Source organism: Tyto alba, unplaced genomic scaffold (assembly GCF_018691265.1).
Source record: "Tyto alba isolate M040663 unplaced genomic scaffold, T.alba_DEE_v4.0 Super-Scaffold_6, whole genome shotgun sequence".
Classification (NCBI taxonomy): Eukaryota; Metazoa; Chordata; class Aves; order Strigiformes; family Tytonidae; genus Tyto; species Tyto alba.
In genome coordinates, this window is record NW_024881327.1 from 4,923,970 (window position 1) to 4,942,725 (window position 18,756).

Below are 18,756 nucleotides of genomic sequence, written 5' to 3' on the forward strand. Positions count from 1 at the left end.
AGCATTTTTTCTTGGTCTAAATGATTTTCTCTTGATTCAGAAGTACAGATTATATTGACAGAAAGATTTGTGTCAAGGAAAACATTTTGTGAAATCACGTCAGCACTGCAATATTTTTTTGGCTGAAAAGAGATTAAATGCCTCTTCCACACCCAATTTATATTTTAAAAACTCTTAAATCAAAATGCCCTAACACTTCAATTTGAATGTTTTGTTCTGAAATCTAATTTAAAATATTTTCTCCAAATTGAAAATGAATAGAATTTTTATGTTTAGATTGTATCAGTCACTTTGTGATGACCTAGAAAGTTTACCAAAATGTGACTTTAATGATCTTCATTTTAAAAAATATTCTTCTAAAGGACCCAAACAATCTTTTTTGTTTTCTTTTGTTTTGTACTTTTTTTTTTTTTTTTTTTTTTTTTTCCCAGGGTAACTGCCAAACCACAGAACCATGTTATTTCTCTAGTTCTGGTTTTGACTGACGATTTTTTTTTTTTCCCCACAAAGTCTTTTTTTCCATCAAGTTTATATTTTGTTTCTTCTTTGTCCATTTTACAACAATTTTTCATCTGGAAATCTAAGTAGTAGTTCTGGACTAAGAAATTTCTGCAAAATACATTAGTGTGTTATCACCTGAAATGCATCTAACTCAGCTGATAATCTTGTGTATGAGGGACTGGTTTGAACGTCCATTTTTTTAAAAAAAGTTAGACTAATATATACTTAAGAGTTAAACTTGTAAATCTGTGATAATTTTCCTGGTAGTTAATGAGAATATTAGAATCTCCGGCCTAAGACAGGGAAAATTACATCCTCCATGAGAAAGCTGAAGTCAGATGAGATACTATGATGCTTATTAAAGGACAATATGTGTTACAAATTGCCTATAACTTAAAATAGCTAAAAAATCATTGTGCTTCATTATTGTGTTAATTTTGGATATATAGCAAAGAAAACTTCATAAGAAAAATTATTTGTAACTCCTAAGATGCTGTTTTTTCTTTCTTTCCTTTCAAAATTTACTTGTAATTAGTGTTCCAGGCATTACTTAATAGTCTTGCAGTATATTTTATCTGTCTTTGTAACAGAAACATCTCAGTATAGGCTATTGAACATTTTCTAGATAGTTTTTCTAGAATCACTACTAAATATTAACTAAACTAAATATTAAAATGTGACTCCTGATTTTTATATAATTTCTGTATCTGAATCTGTGAACATAATTTGTGCTTCCAGGAGTTACTCTATCTTGGCAACACCACATGTTTCTGTCAGAAATTCTGACTAGGCAAACTTCAGCCATTTCCTGAAGTCTTAAATTAAGTATGATTGACCTGATGGGCACTTGGAAATCTTGTACAGATAGATATTTGATACTTGCAGATCAGTTTTAGATACAGAAAAACAGATTGATGTATCTATGATCTATTCAGTGTATGTTAGGCAGCTGATGTGTGTGTGTGTGGTAAGTCAGAGACAAAGAACATTGAATTTACTGCGTAGGAGCAGTGAGTCATTGGACTCACTCTGCACAGCTATGAATCAAAGAGCAAATAAGCATGCACATTTTCAGGTATGCAGTAAAAGAAACAAAATGCAAGAGATAATAATGTATGAGTATTCAATATTTACTACCTCTGTATTCCTTTTATAATATGTTTTTATTTCATTCTACACAACATTCTTTATTTCATTATACACAGGTTTGTTAAGGTGTGGGGGTTTTTTTTTGTTTTGTTTTGTTTTTTTTTCCCCAATAAGAGTAGGTAGTATTTCAACTTAAAAAGATGCAAACCCACTGCTAACAAACCACATACACAGAAGTCACAGTACCAAAATCACCATGTAGTTTTGCAACTAATTCCACTAGTTATCAGCTTGAGGAGATATGAAGTAACTTGCTATTTCTTTGAAAATATCACAATATTGGTAATGTCTTACATTTATTTGATGTTGTGCAACTCATTCGACTGCATTAGTGCTCCCGGCACGATACGTCAGTGTTACCCACTAACTGCTCAGACCAAGCTGTCTGATGTAAATCTGGTTCTTCCAGTGCCTGGTTTCTGACTGATAAGTACCCTGTAATGGGAACCACTGCAATGACCTCTTAAGCTTGCAGTCCTCAGACATCATGTATAATGTTTTAGTGAAAACAGGAAATGAGAGAGATGCTGTGGAATAGAAAGACTTGGATCCACATAGACAATACACTGCAAAGTGGAACTAAACTGTCAAAGGAAAAATAATGTGCTGCTGGGGAAGTATATCGCCACAGACACAGAGGAGGTTCTGTGGAAGAGGAGTGACTCTGAATTTAAGGCATTATTAGAAGCACTGTTTTTGGGCATAGTAACTAGTCAGTCTCAAGCTTAATGCTCAGGCTCAGTCTGGTTAATGAAATAATTCTTAGTCTGTTTTGTTTACTCGAGATATTCCCTGAGAATATAAAAAGAAATCAAATCTATTCTTATTGTATATAATGGCTGTGTTTTCACTGTATGTATGTGGATGCAACTTTTTGAACTAGGTTTCCACAATGAAAGCTTTGGAAAAACAGTAAATAAATAGCCAGCTATATTTGCTTAAGTGAACTGCTGCTGTCATTACAGTATTTATAGAAACTGAAGGGGCTGCGGATGCAGCTTAGGCACATATTTGTTTACACTTTAAGGAGATGATTATGCATTGTCCGCCAAGCTTATGTGCAATCTATAATAATAATTATAATACTTGTACAAAAATATAAATTGCACTTCAACATATGTATCCCATGGAAAAATGATTCTCTTCTACATTTTTTAAACTACTTGGAAGAATAATGCTCTCCTAAGGTATAGCTGCTTGCATTATTTTCACACTTTTACATATTCCCATGTTGTAGAACAGACTGAATTTTTTGTCTAGTTTGCACAAGCTGAGGATCAGGACTACAGTTAGTGTTATCTGAACTACTACTCTCAAATAGAACCACCAATGCAGGAGGCAGCAGAATCATCTTAATCTATGTACATATCTAGTACTAGCAGCACATGAGACCTATTGCCAGAAATGTGCAGTTGCAGTACAAACATTTTCAGTTTTATCATTTATATCTGTAAGATAACATTATAGTGCAACACCACCGTGAATTTTGGAGCTCTAAATGCTTTCAGCCTACTCTTATGAAGAAGTATATTTGCTGAGTTCAATTTGAGTCAAGGAGAGAGAAGAGCTTTCTGATACTTTTCTATCCTGAGCTTGACACAGGTAAGGCAACTGCTTGGGACTAATCTGTTCTATCCTGAGCTACAGTAGTGCTGGGACAGCTCCTCCACAGCTACCATAGATGAATCAAACACCACTGGTTTGATGGCAATATCTCATTTATCTCCTTTGTTTTTATTAGTCTGTGGGCAAAATCTGATGATCCACCAGAGCTGAATTTGTTAAAACCATAACCTACCAGTGCCCTAAGTGCTACTATACTGCATTATCATTTTCCTGTGGCTGTGTTAATCAAGACTGTGGATCCATCTATGTTATTGTTAAAGAAGAATGTATTTATACCTTTAACTTTGTAACCTAAAGCATTTCCATAATCACCTAATCTCATCCTAGATCACTTTCAAACAAGCTGGAATGTTTGGAAGAGAACCGTGTAAACGGTTTTCAGAGGTATCTGATCTGAGGAGAATGAACTGAAAACATGAAGTATGCAAACCTTTCACGTGGCAGAGAATAAACACCCCTTTTCAGTGACTATCTTACCATTGCAGATGGTGAAAGAGTTTCACAACTAGGTGTTAGAAATAAGTTGTTCTTCCACCAAGTTTCAGGTCCTTGCCTAAGAAATGTTACAACACATACTAATAGAATATGTGCATCCATGGGTTTCCTTAGTTATCTCTGGAAAAATGTGATTTTCCTCTTTCTCTGACAGTAAAATAATTTCTGCTCCTGGATGGCCTGAATAATTCGGATCCTTGTTCTCAAGTCTGGATTAGTTTGATTTTGAAAAGGAAAAAGTAAGTTGGGGCACAAGTGGATGTGTACAATTAATGCGTTGATGTGATCGTGAGGTTCTTAAACCTTGCAGTGCAACTCAGAATTGCGACTGTCAGCTTCCTAAGGTTCAGCGTAGCAAATACAGCAACCTAATAGCCACAGTCTGCAGTCCTTTTCTGCTTCATTGATACACTGACAGAAACACTTGTATTTTTGTCCTTCACTGCAGGAATTCTCTTATGTATATTACTCAATTACACAAGTTCCCTGTAACTCAAACAGCAATTTCACATTAGCCAGACTAATTCTCAGGATGGGAATATATTGAGAAGAAACAGTAGATCATAGTCCTTAAGGGGATGATTTGTCTGATGAGATGTAGATGCCTGCACTTGAGACAGATGTCTATGTTTCCATTACAGTCAGTGGAGAAAGACAGGGAAGAGTAGGACATAATTCCACTCCTCCTACAGGGCTAAAACTGTGCAGATAAATCATTTTCTATAAATGCCAGTTTCTCCGCTGACCATAAAAGGAGGCTTGGATGAATAGTTTGGAAATAGGCATGCAAATCTTCTCTTCAGAGTTTAAAATAGATCTTCAGGCAGAATAAATTTTTCAAGTTGGACATGGATGAACAAACAGCTGATCAAACTAATAATTTGAAGCTCAACAAGCTAGCACTTTTGTTGGATTTTGTTTCACTGGAAAATTTCTGATGAGCCCTAAACAAAACTGCTAACATTTCGCTATAGGGGTAACCATTCCAAAGGCAAGCTTCTCCTGACAGCTCCATTCAAACCGGGAGAGGTTTCTTATTTTCCCCGTAAGGGCTGTTGCCTCCAAGCCATGCTCTTTGTCCTTTTAAATAGTGTCGGCCATGTATAAAGACACAAGAGACAATTAGTGTCTCAGCCTTCGGTGCATAATGTGATTATTTCTGCTACATTAATATTTCAGCTAATTTGTCAGAACATATAATTCACCTGCACTAACCTCAAAGGCTGGATTCCTCCACAGTTCTAATTGGTTTTGCATTTGGTGAAAGCAATAAGAGAGGGAGAGATTTTCTATTTATAATGTTGAAATGAATTAGAGATCAGAGCAGAACCTTTTGCAAATATTGCTGAAAGACATACAGTTGGTTTTGTGGCAGGCAAATATCTTCTGATTCTATCCCATAACCTCTCAAGCTTTTAAAAAACCTTATATTTTTTCTTTCTTTAGAAGAATATATATTCTGAAATATATTTAGCATATGCTAAATGGTGAAATATTTTAATAAAAAGTACTTTGCTTGCTTTTCTGAGGAATAATGAGCATGAGGAAGGGGCTGGAGTTTGTTTTTAAAACTTAAAATCATGTAGGACACAGCACATCTAAATTTGGAACTTGGGTAAGCACTCTCAGGTCACACAATATGGAGTAGCCTGACAGTTACATGGGAGTCAAGGTTGGCATCATCCAGTGAGCATGTGAGAAACTTTACATGTAGGACACACATCTGTGGAGTTACATCAGACTGTGCATAGCAGGTACTTTGAAGAAGCAATTTCTGTGTCTACTGTGGACTTGGACATGCTCATAACTTGTCTGGAATACTTCCTACTTACCTTGTGTCACACTTCATTATGGCTGTTATAAAACCTGTATTTCCTTATTCCACAAATGTAAAAGTATTTTTTTACAAGAAATAAAAAAAAAATAGAACACACTCCCCCGCCCCCCCCCCCCCCCCCCCCCCCCCCCCGCCCCCATGTCCTTTTATATGTTCCTTGCATGTGAAAACGTAGCTTTTGAGATACAAAATTTTGTAGGGTTTCTTTGGCAGCAGAATGCAATAAGGTGAATAAACACAGTTTCTGCCTGCTTCACACACTGGTTCTCCTAGTAACTGCAGCACAGTGCAGCTGAAGTGTGTTAATATCCTCAAAAGGGAGTTTGAAGGAAGCAGATGGGCAGTGATTGTCATTGGTTGGATCAATTAAACCAGAAGAATGTGAGGTACTGAAAAGAATACCTTCAATTTCTTCAAAATTCATTTTGCAAGTGGAACAGAATTTTCAATGTGCCCATTTAAGATATGTGTCATTGTATTTGCAGCTTTTTTTGTCAGTTTGTATGATGAGGAAAGATGCTACTTTTCTCTCTTTTAACAGAAGATGAACTTGATAGCTTTACTTCATTTTCAGTAATTTCTTTTTTACCAGCCAGTAGCTGCTGGTATGAACAAAGGGTATTAATATACTAAAAAATTAGCTAATGCATAATGAAAAAAGATTGATTTATAAACTAATTACATCTGTTAAGTTTGAAAACAAAGACAAGAAAGGCAATACTAAAATGTCTTCACAAATGAAATTGGATAATTGGAACCTTGATATTTTTGTGCAACATGAGTTCTTCTCCAGGTCAAAGCTGCAGTACTTTCTATCAGGAAAGAAAAAAATAAAAAAACCAACCAACCAACCAACAAACAAACAAAAACAACAACAACAGCAACAACAACAACAAAACAAAACAAAAAAAAACAAACCAAACCAAACCAAAACAAAAAAACAACTGTCTGAAAAGAATATGAAAAACTTTTGTAAATAATCAATTTATTGACTTACTGAGTGTAACCTTATTATCATAATTTGATTTAGTCTAAATTTATTCCAAAGCAAATGAAAGAAAAGTGAGTGACAAGATTTGAACTATTCTAAATTTTAAGAGAGGAGTTCTCTTTATTTCTTAATAGGAAAATTTGCAGTCAAAGTGTTAAATATTCTATAAAATTTGAAGAAAATTGTCCACTAAATTAAAAATTACTAGTAAGGAAACAGAGCTCATAAAACACAAACATTCTTGTATCCATGAGAGCTTATAACCCTCCCCAAATGTAAAATACACATTTATCTTAATCAGAATCACATCTATATGAGAAGCTGAAATCCTTTTCTTGGATATGAATCCTTTGTATGAAAAATCTCCAAGCTTTGTGTCTTAACAGTATCAGGTATCATAGACACTTTGCAGTCAGGCTTCACATTTAAACAAGCATGGTACTGGACTTAGTATCAGTAATAGATGTCCTTCACACAGCAGGTGTTGAAAGCTACGTTTCTCTAAGGAAATCTGAGATCCCAGGAAATTCTGACAGGATTACCACACTGGGATTGGAATGAGATAGTTTTTATTTTTTCCTCAGATATGTTTCTTGTAGAGTTTTGTATGACTGTATGCTATCTCCATTCCTCTGTCGTATTCTTGCTGTCCCAAATACTCTGATTACAGACTGTTTTCACTGCTGGGATGCCAGTATTCTTGTTTGTAGCGCTCCTTCTTGCAGTCTCTAGGAAACTGAAAGGGTCGAGTCACTGGAGCAAAAGGATAGGCATGGAGTTAGAAAAAGAGGAGAAGTGAGAGCAGACATGGCTCCTGAGGGGCTACCTTTACTCCTGAAGAAACGGCTGTTGGAGGAGAAGAGGATAACAAAATGCAATTATCAGAAAGAGTATGCTGGGAAACTATAGAGACATGTTGAAAATTGCTGTCCTATCTTTTATATATACCTGATGGTGCTTGAAGCCTAAGGGGCTCTCCTGTGTCTCCCTCGCACTTCAAGAAATGTAACTTGCTGTGAAAGGATCTTTTTATCTTATTGTAAGCCCACATGAGAAATAGGATTTGGGGAATTTAATAAACTCTATGTATTCTTTGAGGACACACAAGAATTTTCTTAACATCTCAAAACCTTTGCAGCAGTGAATTCCCGTAAAGACCACTCGCAGAGCCAGGAGGCTGAGCTGAGTGCTTACAGAAATGTGGTATTCTCAGTAACATTGACCAAGGTTGGTTAACTCTAGACACAGGCATACAGAAAGTGTGTGAAATCATGTCATATTGTTTTTCTTGTCTGTGGGCAAGGGAAACTGGAAGTAGGGTGAGAAATTCTTATGTTTTCCTGTCTTTCCCATTTATGCAGCTCAGTCCAGCCGAATTCAATGATATGACTTACAAGTAATGGAAATCTCTCATGCACCACTCTTGCTTCACTAACTGAGGCCCAGAGGTATGTGTAAGGATTCCTGGCTTTTATAGGGGTCAGCAGATCTTGTTGCCTTCTCAGTGGTGTTGGTTTTGACCTGGCTTTTAACAATTAGCTGATTGCTCAGCTGAAGAGCTGAGCAGAATAAAATAGGACGATATGGATAGGATGTGCAGAATTTAGATGACTAAGTTATGAAAGTGAACCATCATAGGACTTCTGTGTGGATTAGACATTTTAGCTGGTTGGGTTTCAGTCCTGGATACGTTCAGGATAGTTAGCTTAGACACAGAATACATGATGGGAAAAATGAGTTACTTAGGTAAAATGAATTACTTTGTAAGTTTTCATTACCTCACTTGATTAGAGAAGTATCCATCACTAATAAAACAGTGATGAACATTATAAAAAAACCTAAAATAGAAAGTCTGAAAGGTATTGTTAATACATTTAGAGTAACAAATACAATTTCAAATGATATATAGTCCTGTATGTGTGACAGAGCACACTGTAAATTAATTGGAGAACACTGGAAATTAAACATATTGTGACAATTTTAATGACTGTCTTTTTAAGGATTAAGATTTGATATAGCTTTTAGTCTGTTTCCTTTGTTTTAAAGTTTCCCTAGTGTTTAAAAATTAATTTAATAAAAACATTCTGCTTTAGCACTGCCAATTCACTTCTTTTAATTTGCAGTTAACATGACATGGGGTCCCAGAGAGCTTTTAGTGAAATACCTGAAACATGTATCAAAAAGAGAGAAAAATCCTTCAAACAACTTGCTTGAATTAAAGTGCCACTAACCGAAATTTAACTGAACAGCAGTCAGGTTTTTCAAATGAAGTTAGTTGAAAGACCTTGAATTTCCTTGCTGAGTGTATGCCTGGAGCAAAGCTACTTGGAGGGTGACTTACTACACTTTATTGTGTTCCTTTATTGTAGAAAAGTTGTTACAGTGATCAAGGTGAAAATGATCTTCCCTGTAGAGTGCTACCTCATTTTGTACGGTTACAGAAACACATAGTTATCCATAATGTCACTCCAATTTGAGAGGAAATCTGTTTTTATTGTTGTTCTTGTGTGACTAGCAATAGTTTCTGTTTTCTTAGTCTTCTGCATTTGTGGACTTTGATTTTTAATTACATTAGTGGCTATTAGTATTACCTTAATTTTGGGAGCTTGTGACAGCTGGCAATTCAATCACAAGTGCTTGAGAAACTGGTCTTCTTCAATTATCCACATCATGTGCAAATCAGCCCTTGGTCCTCTCCCTGCAGCACTTGGGATCATTTGCCCTGACTCAGCACCCACTCTTCAGTTGACTTTGATGGAAATCCAAATGTCTCATCTTGCCATACAAAGGAGAATTGCATTTGTTCATAGTTTATTTGTGTTTCTGTGTTGATGTTAACAGGATTCTATCAGCAATAACAAATCAGCAAGTCATTAGTTTTCATACCAAAAGTAGAAATGTACATTTAATGGAACTGGTGAAGCTGAGAATCTGAAATGTCTTTACAAGGTACTCTTAATTTCAGGTTTCATACTGTGAGGTATTCAGTATCAAAACTCCCACAAGAATATCCACGTACTTTTGAAGTGAAGAAATACAAACCCAAGTTAACAAACATTTTCCCTTTTAGTTCATGAACTTTACAATAATATTTAGTATTTTTCCATAGGTTCCCTGTCTCCTTTCTTCTTTTATAATGATAATTTTTTCTCTTTCTTTCAGTAGAAGTAATTCAGAAAGAAAACATATTCACAGATTCTGTTATACGTCTTTGTTGTGGATGTGCATATACAAGTGTACATGCACATGTGGTTACGTACACTCATATATTTCTCCTGTCGGTTTTTTGTTTGTTTAATATCTGATTCCTCTTGGAAAAGAAGCTTTTGTAGCTAGACATACTGATACCATTTCTGCTCTTTTAGGGGAATGAATAGGTCTGTGTATTTTAAGGTCACAAGGTATCCTTGTAATCAACTTTTCTGATTTCTGATATAGCAAAATTTCCACTGCAAGTTTCAAGTCATAACTCTGGTGAAACTGAAACTCATCTCTTAGAAAGATATCTAGTCCCATTTTAAAGGCTTTTCACAAGGAATCTACCATTAAGAGATCTTGTTTTGGCAACCGAGTCCTTATTAGTAGTCCTTGTCTAATCTCAACCTTACTTTCTAGGTTAGAGACTCCTCTACTGTCTGTTACGTTCAGTCCTTTCCCATGCGCGCTCCCTGCCTGTATGCACTCTGCACTGTGTGAGTAGTAGGAAAATGACATCTGTGAGAAGTATTAATGGTATGGAAAAACATATCATAGAATGTTTTGGCTTTTTGCAATTTCACAACATCGTTATGTTATCTCAGATAATCAAAGTTGTGTTACTCCTGTTTTTAGTCCAGAAAATCCAGACAACTTTCCACTGTGCAGAAATTACCATTTTGACTTCATCAATAACAGATCATGTGCATTTTTGAGTAGGGGGTAAGTGATCCCTTCTGAATAACTTTCACCCCTCTGTTTATCTAAACTATAGAAAATGCCTTTGAAGATACTTTATGGAGTAGCTATATTCTATATTGGTTTTTGTTTTTGGTTTTGTTTTTTTTTTTACATTATTAATATTTATACTACAAACAAGACAGTCTAGACATACACAGATACATATGCCTGTTGGTTTTGTGCTAAACAGTTATGTGCAAATTCAGAGACTCCCATACTAGGGTATTCAAGTTGATACAGAACTAAAACTTATTTACAAATACCAAGTATTTCTAAGATGTGCTCTTATATAAGTTTGCTTCATTATATAATAATTTAATTTGCAAGAACTATCAATAATTCTCTTCTTGCAAATCTTCTATCTCATGTCCTTAGCTCCTACAGGAACATTATGCAGATGTCTTCTGCTACAGAGCTATATTAGTGTAAGTGTGATGACAAAAATTAATCAGGTGAAAATGTTTGCCATACATTATTTTTAGAATACTTGCAAATTGGCTTAAAAAGTCATATGAAGTGTGACAAATAAAACATTTTATGCGCAACTTTGTATTCAAAGTAATAATATTTTATATTCTAACAAATGTGAGTTTAGTTTGAGATTAAATGCAGCTTTGATATCCATCTGAGAAGGCAGCTTGGTATGTATTTGCAAGATATTTCATAACTCTAACAAACATTGCTATATACCCTGGATGGGATCAGTACTTTGCATTTTTTTAGATTAATTCAGTGAAATATCTCAAGTTTATTTTTGTAAGAGAACATCTATCACAAATGCAGATAGTTTATAAGCAATATGAATATTAATTTATTCAAATTAGAAAAATAAAAAAACTAATAAGATTTGATTCTTCAGTAACAAATCCTATACTCACATTACATATGCCCTCCCCAGAGCTTGACAAAACAGAGTCAGAAAACATCTGCCTTGAACAAAGAACAATACTTCAAAACTAATTCTGATGATATCAGCAGTCTGTCCTTGGAAGGGATGGATGATGAGTCAAAACTGGTCTCATATTCCATATGACTTCTGAACTAGCTCTTAAGTTTGGGCTAAAGATGGAAGTTTAAAACAAAACCAAGTAAAACCCAACACTCACAGAATTATCTTACCTTGGGTGTCTTCAGGTTTTTTTTTTTTTTTTTTTTTTTTATTTTTTGCTTGTCAGGATATTTTTACTTATATAAGTTTCACTGGGCAGCTTTAAGTCATTTTTTGAGATACAGGTAAATGACACAATATATCTGCTTCTCAGAAAAAAAGAGAAGTCTTTGGCAGCCTACTTCAGGACAAAGTCAGGGAAAGGTTGCTGCAGATGAAGAACCCAGGGACAGATGCATTAATGCTGCTAAATGCTTTGCAACGCCCAGCTGTGCTGAGTTCACAAGCATGCTGAAGTGACTGACTCTAGCCAGCTCTAACTATATATTTGTAATAGCTCAGTTCCTGGAATTTCATTTTGGGTATAGGCAGATCTGCATAAGCAGAGCAGAACTCTGACAAGATTCTAAAAATGTAGGAAGTCATAAAAGCAGGGGAAATGAGTGAGTAAACAAATGTGTAACAAGCTACTGAGAAGAGGAAAGGAAGAATTAGTTCTGTTAATGCTTTGTATATGATGCTAAAGGCGGCAAGGAATGGTAAAAATAAACGTGTTGAAAAAATGGTATGACTTTCCAGCAAATCTGTTTGATCCTTGCCGTCTGTAAAATAGGTTGAATAAACATTTTGTCTATGATTTTGAAGGGTTGTTATGAATAGAACCTGCCTTTTGGGGGGTTGGTTAACTAGCTAATCTCTTGTGTTCCTTTCCAGACCCATAACTCTGTGATTCATAAAGTATGGTAACAACATACTGATATTTGAAACTTCATAGTGATTAATAAATAAATAATAAAAAAAAAAAGTAACAATAAAAAAATTACTAAAGAGGGTGTGATAAAAGAGCTGTTAGTTACTATGTCCTTGATAAGAAATCAGAAGTACTTTGGAAAAACACCTAAGCATTTTAAGTAAAGTACAAGAGTAGTTCAATTGATATTAATAAATTCTTATAATCCTGCAAATATATATTTTGGTTATATGGTGGTAACAGTATTTTGAAAGGTAGAAAAAGGAAGAAAAAGCTATACATTACAATATGTAAATTAACATCTTGACAGACCTTTTTCCCTATATTCAATATGTATCTTTAATTTCATCCATGTTTTGTAAGGCTCTGCAAATGAAGCAAGATAAGTTTTTGGCAGTTTATGATTTACAAGGGATCATAAAAAATTAAAAGATTTGAAAATTTCCCTAGATTGCACAATACATAGTTAAATATTTTTCTGTAGGGAAAGAGGCTGTTTTCTGACTAGTGAAATATCAACTTCAGAAGAGAATGCATAAATTCAGCAGACTGATAAAGGAAGAATCTTATAAATCAACTTACATTAAGCATTTCTGAGGCCTTAGGAAGTCCCCAGCAAAACTAAAAACACATTATCAAAAAATATAATGACTTTTTTAATGAAACAAATTTCAAAACAATGAAAAGTAAAAAAAAAAAAAAAAAAGTTAAAACAACTTTGCATTTTTTGTCCTGTTAATTACAACAGATCCTCTGCAGATCATTTTTTGATCTTTACCCCTCTTCACTTTTTATTTATTTTGTTGTGAAACTATACACTTGAATGCCTTTTTGCTCGATTATTTCTTAAAAAATGTTCAAAGATTTAAAAGATCCCTTCTAGTTTTCCTAAATGCTAAATCAAAATACAACGCAACATAAATTCTACAGCTCAATCTTTTCTACTCTGTGTAACCATCAAAACAGATATTTTTAAGGAGTTAGAAATAGTAATATCCTTACAGAAAAAGGTAATTTAACCAAAACATTAAACTCCTACCTTCTGTATATGTAAAATAATACCTAGAGTACAAACTTCAAATAACTTGCAGAATATACAATTTTTAGCAGTATAAATGTCAACGAATTGCTAAATTGTGTCTGAATAACTTTTTCTTTAACTTTTCACTTCAGGATAGGGTAGACTTGGATGAAGTGGAAAGCTTAATTTAAGAGGTTAAAAATAGAAATGGCATAATTGAGGAACAGTTGCAGATGCACAGAAATTGGTTTCAAATAAGATATCTGGAATAATTCTTCAACAAAACCATACTTTCTCTTGATTATTTAGTAAGTCTGGTTCACTGAGCCTCTGAGACGAAATCCATCATGGAGAAAAGATTCCATGAAAAAAGTGAGCACTCATAGTTAATCCTGTTCAGTTAATCTCTGTTCATGTTTTTTGCCCCCCAAGAGACCAGGGACTAAATCCAGCACAGTGACACCAGGTATGGCATGTAAACTTTGGTAAAGATCACAGACTAGAATATTAAGAGAAGATTTGTGTGTGTGTGTGTGTATGAATCTACTCACCCAGAGAAACAACAATTTGAAGTTTGGTGTCTCTTCTTGATACAAGCCTATAGAATAGCCCACAGTTACGCCTCCCTGTAATACTGATACCTCTAGAACTTTTTAAGCCTGTCTTTATATGTATCCTGTTTCTATAATGAATAGATTATGTAATGTGAAAAGTAACCACACTAATTAAGAAACAAATTTGGAAAATATAAGGAGATAATATAAAATAGATATTTTGAAATTAAAGTAGGATTCTTAACTTTAGTGGCAATTTGTTAAATAAATAAATAAATGGTCATATCTGTGTGTTGACCTCTCAACCTTAACAACTTTACAGAAATTTCTGAGAAGCTTCTTTATCAGACAAAATTTTTTGTTCTTGTTTTATACTTTTTGCAGTCCTATAAATCAATCAAAGTACATTCAACATAAGTATACAGTGGTCTGAAAATTTCCTTGATACTTCACTCTGTTTTATAGTTTAGTAGTATCTGAAAATTAAATCAAAGATTTTAGAAAGTTTACATTTGTCTGGAAAGGAATCATAAATCAGGTATATTTAAAATGCAATCTGCTTTAAGATAGCTGATATCTTATTGTCCTTTATGTCTTTAATAACATGATTCTCAGTTTATTTTGTCAAGCACAACTGAATGATATTACCTGAGGAATTAATTGTTGGTATTTTTGGTTTAGCGGATCCCAACAGACTCTGGTAATTAACCCCAATTTGTTACTTAATGCACAAATGGCTATTCGTGTGCAGTCATTGTCATTCCCTCTAGGAATTTTTAAAACTTATAAGTGCTCTATATTCATACCTCAGGAGAGCATTTGTGAGTCTCTGGCAGACCTTGGCCATTAAACTTTCCAAACTTTTTACTTGATTTTGTTATGTTGCTTTTTTATTTGTTGGTTGGGTTTTTTCCCTGTGGAATAAAGGATTTGGCATTGTCACCAAAATCAGGGAAACCTCTTTATTTGCTCAAAAAGATGTATGGTTTTAATATTAAAATACATGCCCATGAATGCATATTTCAGATGTATAACAGTGTTCCCAGGTTGTGACCACTGATGCACCACCATGCTGGCTGAAGGAGAAGGTCCTACCTGAAACTGCAGTAACGCTTGCCCAACCACACCTAAGGGTGAGTCAGGTGGGAGCTGTTAGCAATGAAGAAGAATAAATGGCATTGGTCAACAGTCAATTTCAAATGGTTCTGAATCAATTGGACACTCTTCTGTGCCAGCTCAGGGATCACGGTAATTACAAGGGGCATGGCATGGGAATCCATGATCTTGTAATTCTCACTCCAGGAGTGATAATATGGTCTCCTTCTGTGGACAACTTCCAGTAACTAGAGAGAGCTAGGAAGAGCTAGTAGCTCTTGATGAGCCTTCTCCAGGAAGGATTTCCAAGGTAAAGGCTCTCTGGAACCTCTCTTGTGTTTCTAGGAGAGGGAATCATCTACCACTTCCCTGACAGCCCAGGTTTAATAGTAATTTTTTATTCTCTGCCCATACTGCCCCAATAAGAGCTTTTAAGTTAAGAGCCCCCCTCCTTTTAACACATATAAATCTAAAAAGACTTCATAAGAATCAATATAAGTTGTTCATGTAAATATGGGGTCTACACATAGTAAAATGGAGAGAAGTAAAGGAAGGAAAACAAGCAGATCCAAACTCAACACCAGGGACCTTGAATCCACTCACCACAAAACTTAAGGACAGGCATAATTCTCCTCACTTATGTGAGAAATGAAACTCCGAAGCTCCCTCTCTCCCATGCACACTATCTTATGCTCTTTCTTCTTCCTTTTTTGTGATAATCTGAGAAACTTCTATCTTTATTCATCCTTGCTGTATGTTTATTTAAAATATATTTGCATCATCTTCCACCTTCTGGATAATCCATTTGTCAGAGAAATTACAGAAGATGTAGTGCCTATTTGATGAAATTGATAGTTGCTAAACTAACAAAGATATAACTAAACCCCCTAAAGATACAGTTCTTTGTTCATAGTAGTAATCCCATTTTACCAGCAACTATTTTAAAGGAACCCTATAGCCTAGGGTAATGCGTATACCTGTACTTCCATGTCCCTGTATTTTATTTTCTGTCAAATAAGACTCAGCATTGTGAGTATTGTGATCTATGGATGTGTCTCGTTAGGAATCTGGACCTTAGCCTGTGTGCTTGCTACCCTCAATCTTAGAGATCCCAAATGTATAGTCACTATTTGAGCTCATTTTCCCAAATCAGTTTCATTTTTGCATTCTCTCAGAGTGTACATGTGACTCTGACACATGAAAAAACCTTACACATAACAGCTGGTATTCTGATAGTCTAACTTAAAGCCTATCTGTGTAACCAGAAAAGAAAGGTGTGCTCCTAAACCAAATTAGATGCCTAAAATTTTGTGACGTTAATGTGGACCGTGTTCTAACTTTGGAAACTACTTGTAGTGTTCCTTTTGCAACACAGTTTTGTTGGTGAAAACTATACTCTGGAAAGATACGATTTTCAATCAAGAATTGATGCTGAATGATATTTAACAGCAGCTCATTGGCTCATTCTGCTGATTGTCTCTTGAGGTGTCTGTAATTAGCTATTACCTTGATAAATTTGCAGGGTTTTTTTCCACTTATCCCCACTCTGAATATTTTTTTCTCAGAACAGAGTAGAACTTGTTCCAAATTCTTTCCCACAGTTCAGTCTGGTGGAAAGAAGGACTAATGACATCTTTGTATTTGTAAAAAAAATATTGAGAAGAAATAGAAGACTTAGATATTTGTATGTGACATTGAGATATTGCTCATGAAATCCATCATTTAAAAAGAATTTTGAAAAACTGATGCAGATGAAGAAAAGAGCCATTGATATTTTCCTAGGATTAGGAAGTGTTTTGATGTGAGGAACTGAGCTCAATCTGTTTACTTTATCTGAAATAAAATTGAGATGTCACTTGATTGCAACATATAAGTATATAGTGGTTAATAAAGAGCACTTAAATCCAGCAGTGAAAGACATAATTCATGTCCAATACCTGAGCCACAGAAATTTGTATTAAGAAATTGGGACAGTGTTTTAATAATGATGGTAATTAAGTGCTGGAATAAATTACTATAGGATTGTTACATCTACCATCTATAAAGTCCCTGGCATGTCTGCAAGGAGTCACAATGTAGGACATTCTGCACTTGTTCCAGCTGAAATCCTGCTGGCTGGGGGAGGAGGGCGGTGCTACTGTGTCCCTCATTCTTGAAGTAAATGCTGTGCCAGAGCTAAATTGGATTGCTTTCTCAAATTTTTCCCTTAATTAAACATCAATTAATGCAGTTGAACACAGGGATACATGATTGAGATCTAACAACCTGTGATACGGAGCATGGCAAATTAAATCAATGTTTTTTTGTCTTTTGATTTGCAAATCCACAGATTTCATGCAAAGTATTGAAATCTGAAGTAATTGTGTAACTGTAGTGACTGTGGACTTGGTTTTCCTCCTCATTTTGTGAGGGTTGTCTACTTTAATCAGTTTTAGAGTTGATATTCATAAACTGCATGTTTCTGGGTTTGCGGTTCAATTTTTTTTTTTTTTTTCCCCCACATATTGCATTTTTGAGTGGGGAAGTTGCCATTTTTTTGGTGTATAAGAAAATTTTACTATGATTTTCTGTAGTTGTAGTTCTCTAACTTTTCTAATCCTGTTTAAATTAGTTTTAGAAAATAAATTTACTTATTATTGCAGTACAGGTTTTCATCCAGGTAAAGAAAAGTGAGAAATAGTAGTCATGACAAAACAAACGCCAGATTTTCAGAAGGCATGAAATTTGTACTCACTTGTTCTTGATGCATGTTTTAATGAAATGAGCTAGGAGAGATAAAGATGAGCAAACATCAAACAAGAGCAGATTTATGCATCTAAGATCTCCCATATCCAAGCGTCTCATGCTGATGTTTAGTTATATGATATGTTAAAGTTAGTGTGTTCTTTCAAAACATAATTAAACAAACAACTCCTAACCCCCTATCAATTAGTGTGTTTTCCATTAATTAATTCATAGATGTAAAATCACATACTGAATAAAATTAGCTACAAGACCAACCTATATTATAATTACCTATTATAAAAAAATAATAATAAAAAACCCCAAAGTAAACCCCTTTGATATTCAGTGAAAGTATTATTGGAAGCCTGATTAGGATTATAGACTCCTTGTGCAAGACATTGCATGAATAGACTCCATCTCTGTAAGTTTACAATAATAAAAACAGAAATAATGCATGCAAAATGTTAATATTTTATATCTATAATGTCACTCAAAGACAGCTTATTAGAAAAGAGAATCAAATTATTGTTGTATTCTAAACATAAATGCATGTTTTTATAATTATCATAAAAACAGTAATTTGAATTATGACAGCTCTGCATTGTAATTCCTTGATACCTGATTTAATGGAAAATAAATGCACATTCCCTCCATCTCCAGGACTGAGTGCATATAAAGATACCATTTATGTAAAAAATCAGGATATTTATAAAAAATTTATTTAATTCCATAGGGAAAGGAAAAGACACAGTTTAGAAACTTTGAATAACATATTTTGAAATCATAATTTTGAAAAGTTTTGTTTCAATGAGGATCAAATGTTGAGATTTATGAGTATGACACATCATGTCATTAGACACAGAAATTCTTTTCATGTTTTTTATATCATTGTATATTAATAAATATACTTGAAATGGGAAGGCAAAATTAATTAAGTCAAATCAATTAAATAAAACGTTTTGACCTGT